Raw genomic sequence first — 5,429 nt, 5'->3', positions numbered from 1 at the left:
ACTTCTCCATTTTGCCTCTTTTCCTTCCCCCTTTCTTTTTCTTAATATTCTCAGATACGCCCAATCTCAGCTCAGGATTTCTTCATCGTGCAGTTACAGAGGGAGAAGTGGAGAGGGCAGGCAAGTGGCATGGCCAGGAGTGCTGAGTGGCGCAGGCAGTGAATAAAAGGCATTTGCTGAGCAGCAGCATAGAATAGGATGGGGCCCACAGCCAGATACTTCTTCGGGCTGGGAATGACCAGCTGTAACCCCAGACCTCCCCAAAGTCCCAAGCCTGCTGCCTATGCCTCCCCACTGCTGAACTGGCTTACTTACATTATTTTAATGGTACTTGGGAATCTGAGCCTGCACCCACAGCAGTGAGCAGAGGGTGGTTCAAAGCACTCCTCAGTACCAGGGCTGTCACCAAAAGCCTCATATGCAGACACTTGTCTGCTACCCCCAGGACAGGATGCCTGCACCCAAACCCCGTTCCAGGGAACGGCCCCTCGCTCACACTGACTCTGTGAACAGCGGTTCCTTGGACAAGAAATTGTTGGTTCAAGCCAAGGGCTGGCTGTGCACCATGGCACAATTACTTAGCCCTGTTGATTGAGCTCAGCACCCAGAAATATCCCCTGGCACGCTGTAATTAAATAAGACAGTTGTAGGAACACAGCCCACCCTTTGCTTCCCTGGCACAGCAAGCAGGGAACAATCATCCGAGCTGGATGCCTCCAAAAAGACTCTGCTGGGAGAGATGCCATGTTGCAGCAAGGCTTTATGAATCCTGGCTCCTGGCTGCTGCCTCCTGGTGCCATGGTGTAGGGACAGTGCTGAGACAGTGCCAGGAGCCTCTGAGCTCCTAAGCTGACCTAAGTGTAACAGTGCTGCAGTGATCCAACCATGCGCTGCTGGCTCAACCATGTGGGGCCAAGGACTGTGGGCAGCACAGGATTGGGGGTGGCTGTGGTTGAAGCAGTACCAAGGGCTGTCCTCCTGCCTCAGGCCAGCAGCATGTCCACAGGCAAGGAGATAATGCAGGGCATGTTCTACTGGCAGAGCCACCAGCAGAGATCGTGCTCATGAAGATGGAAAACACCTTTGGAGCTGCGATGGGAGCTTCCAAAAGAATGACAAAAACTAAGCAGTGGTTCCAAAGCGGTGCTGCAGTTTTGTAGTTGTGTCATTGCTGGGAATCGTGTTTAAGTCCTGGAGGAAGGAATACGCTTCTGATAAGAGAAAGTCACCTTTTTTCTGAGTCACTGCATTCCTGGGAATGGTTGTGCAAGATGTTTTTAGAGACCTCACTTCAGCTCCCCGTGGTTGCCTATCCATGTATAGGTGCATGGTGCATGTATAGGCACAATGGTGAGAATCAGAGAAGATCAAAATATGAGCATTTTTGCTGCAGAAACCACATACCACACTACCGTACCAAAAAGAGGAGTGGATTAAATTTTCTTCAATGATTGAGATTTATGTTTCATATATGGCAGCAATTTTTTATTTTAAGCTAGAATAAAAGCTCTTTGCCATTGCTGGTGGGAGGTGTTTTTTACCAAGTCCTGTGCAAATTCTGTCTCATATTCACTAATTTTACACATTTCCTCAGATCAAATTCTACCACCCCTTGATTTCATCTCAATTTGGGAACCCATTTGAATGCTGAGGACTCTGGTGTCTGGGTGCTGCCTATCTTCCACGTGAGATGCAACAAAGGCAGGACTGGGACCTTGTGAACCCTGAGCCCTGTCTCAAGGTACAGGCACAAGGACCATGCTCCCAACTGACAGTGTTTGAGCTTTGGAGCACAACGAACGTCAGTCCGAAGTGCTGAGAGCTTGCTGTGTTTGCCGGAGGAGGAAGGGAGGTCCCATGGCAGGAGCATCCCCTCCCAAAGGGAATAACGCTGGAGATAAGGCAGCTTTTCTCCTACAAAGGTCTTTGGCTCTCTGAAAGCTATCTGAGCTTGGAAGCCAACGAGACATGCCAGGGGAGCAGGATCTGACTCAAAGGCAGAACTACTTGCAACAGCTGCCAGAAAATACCTGGGTGACTAAGGAGGCAAGAATGCCTCAAGCAGGACAGGCCCGTGTGCTCAGCTCTTATCCCTCTGCAGCAGTATTTGCTGTTGCAATGCATTCTGTTTGGCTTGGTCTCTTCTTTCGGATTAGCTCTGTGGAAATTGGTTTTCTTCCTTCCCTGCCCGTGTTAGTGGGGTACAGATGTGAGCCCTGATGTCCCATTGGGCGTATGGCTGTCTGGTCTCCATCCAACCCAAGCATTAGGGACCAGCAGGCTGGAAATGAGACCTTTAAGAAAGAACAATATACTTGGAGGAATTGGATCTGAGCCAATGGGTTAGATATTATGTTTCGACCTGAGAAAACACGGAATCAGTCATAGAATCCCATAATCATTAAAGTTGAAAAAGACCTCTAAGATCACCTAGTCCAACCACCAGCCCATCCCTCTCCATGCCCACTGACCACGTCCCTCTGTGTCACATTCACACACTTCCTGAGCACCTCCAGTACGGTGACTGCACACCTGCCTGGCAGCCTGTGCCAATGCCTCACCACACTTTCTGAAAGGAAATTTTTTCTAATATCCAACCTAAAGACAGGAAGAAGAGGGAAGTTGTTACCTGCTATCCTGCAATGGCTAATTGGACCAGGCCCTGATGTCTGCTGCACATTTACATCTTGGCACACAGGTGAGCATGAAATAAAGATCCTCCACAAGTTGTCATCCTCTCTTCTCCCAAATTTGTCATGCTTTGAAAGCATCTGGGGGGAGGACCCCATGGGCACCCCGGGTGGATGGTAATTCAATCTAGAAATACAGGGTTGAACAGGGATTCCTGGCCTCCAGATCCAGTCTCCTGGCAACAATTTGTTTATTTTCACGAACAGCTCAAACTTTTCTCTTTTCTGTCCCTTTGCACAGGAGTGTCTGTCCCACTCTTGGCTTCTGAAGGAGCCTGAACAGGAATGAAGGGGATAGCAGAGGGTGAGACGTGAATTATAAGAACTCCCCTGTGTTCACACGACAGGGGACAGTGAGGACTTGCCTGTCCCAGTGAGGAGCTCAGCTCCATGGGGGTGGCCCCCTCCATCCCAGAGGTTCTGGCACTCAACTGGACTCTGAATGGGGGTCCACACCTCCCACCCAGCTCCCCCCATCCCTCACCCACACCGTACTGCACTGCATGCCCTTCTTTTGCCCTGCGCTGCCTCTGCACACCTCGCACTCTGCTGCCTTCCTGGCCAGCCTCCAGCCCTGCTCTGCTGGCAGCAGCTCCACTTTTGCTTTCGGCTCCAACTGCCTCAGCCTTCAGCACAGAGCCCCACAAATGGGCTGCAGTCTGCTGGGATCCGGGTGAAGCATTCTGTCATGCATTTGGGCTGTGACCGACGCATGCAGCAGTGAAGGTTTCTGCAGGTTGCTGCTTGAGGAGATGGACACAATCATCCTTATGGGGTCCCTTCCAACTCTGGATAGTCTATGATTTTATGCTTACTGCTGATTTTAAGACTTTTTCTTCTTTCTATAAAGCTTTGTGGTGCGGGCTCCGGGTGCTTGACTATCATGTTGAGGACATGCAATGTACCCTCAGGGGATGCTCTGAGTTAGGTATTTCCTTTAGATACCATCTGAGCCCTCTGTATGCGGGCCTTACAGCTCCTTCCATGGTGTTCTGTGACATATATGACCACTTCTTACCCAGAACCCAAAGAACTTGTTTAAGGAAGTTCCGTTTATGGACAAGCTAAGCCAAGAAAAGGAACTCCGGGTGCTTTCTTATTGCACTGTGCCAAGAGAGGGCGGCAGGGGGCTGAGTTCCCTTTCCACCCTCCTGCACTTGGAGGTCAACCCTTCAGATTCCATGGTTTTTACACAGAGGGGTGGGAAATACCACCCCAAATAAACACAATATCCAGTTTGTGCCTTTGTGTGCTTCTTTATGGCACACAGGCAATATCAAGGAAGCGGAAGTTTGGAGGATTATTTGCTTGGGGATGGGAGGGGGTAGATGTTTGGAATGGGGTGTGGGTACAATTTGCTCAGTTGGTTCCTTTTTAAACCAAGAAATGTGAGTTCTGCATTGCCACCATCAGGAGCTGGAGGGGAGGAGCTCAGAACATGAACATCCACTGGCAAAAGGGAGCAGAGATTGGTTATGGAACTGAACTGGAATGGACTGGAACACACCTGGCTGCCTTCTGTCTCTAATGAACATTGGGAGGAACGGGAGTTTTGTACAAGCACATTACGCTGGGCATCTCAAGGGGATCAATGATCTTTCTCGAAAATCCTGAGGGCTGCAAAACCTGATGCTTTCAGCACTGGAAGCAGTGCGTGCCACCATCACCACGTGCCACCTCCGTACAGTGTCCATGGGTTCTGTCACCCCAGCTCCAGAGGCACAAGGACACGCCAGCAAAACCTCACCAAGCATTCTCTAACACCCACATATCTCCTGTGATCAATGTACTCACTGACGGCCCTTCATAACTCCGTGGTCATCTTTTTTCTTTTTTCTTTTCTTTTTTTTTCCACTGCCATTAATTATTCCTGGAAGCAAATAAAAGGGCCCACCGATATCGCTCCCTCCTTCTGGCCGCAGCCAGCTTTTCCTTCGGGAGAAAAAAACTTGTGCTCGTTTGCAGTGGGACAATGCCGACTTTTGAACCTCTAACCACTAACCAAACAAACCTTGCGCTCCGCTCCACAATCCAAACAGCCTTTATTGACAGGCGTATCGCAGCAACGCACCGCAGCTCGGGCAGCAGCCTGGCTGGGATCGATGTTGCAGGGCGGCCCTGGGCGCCAGAGGGCATCCTCCAAGGGCCAGCCCCTCGGATCCATTTGGTGCCTGCAAAGCCCTGTGGACCGGCATCGCCGGGGTGCAGATTGGAATCCTTTAGATGTCATCATTGGGGCACGGTGCATACCGAGCCCACGAGCAATGAGCACAGCCTGAGTGCTGCTCACAGCAAGAAAACTGCATATATCAGCCCACAATGTGTCTGGGGATGGGCGCGGAGCTCCCCCAAAGTTTTCTGCTCCAGGTGGTGAACACAGAGCTGGGACATCCAAGGAGACTTTGAAAAATGACCACTGGAACGAACTCCAAGCAAGGCAGGCAGCATGGGGAGAAACAATCAGTGCTGGGACAATGTGAGTGGTGCCAAGTGGGCATCTGGCAGCTCTCTGCAAGCACAGGATCCTCACCGCAGCATGGCTGGATGCAATTTTCAGAGGCTTCACTCTGCCCATCTCTGTATGGTGGCCCATAGCACTGGGTGCACAGATCTTACAAGAGTCTTACACTGAGCTGTTCGCTGCCACGCACTTAACACCACTTCACCTGCTCTGCTCCAACTCTTCATGAACGTTTTACATATTTGCAGTTATGACCAAAAATAAAAAGTAAAATATAA

General features: G+C 50.4%; 1 protein-coding gene across 1 annotated transcript in view; it reads left to right on the top strand.

The window, feature by feature from the left end:
* PDX1 (pancreatic and duodenal homeobox 1) overlaps positions 1-5,429 on the top strand; it is an 11,374-nt gene that overhangs the window by 715 nt on the left and 5,230 nt on the right. The window lies entirely within an intron of this gene.

Source organism: Meleagris gallopavo, chromosome 1 (genome assembly GCF_000146605.3).
Source record: "Meleagris gallopavo isolate NT-WF06-2002-E0010 breed Aviagen turkey brand Nicholas breeding stock chromosome 1, Turkey_5.1, whole genome shotgun sequence".
Taxonomy (NCBI): Eukaryota; Metazoa; Chordata; class Aves; order Galliformes; family Phasianidae; genus Meleagris; species Meleagris gallopavo.
Note: the sequence above shows the minus strand (reverse complement) of the source record. Positions and strands in the feature narration are given on the sequence as shown.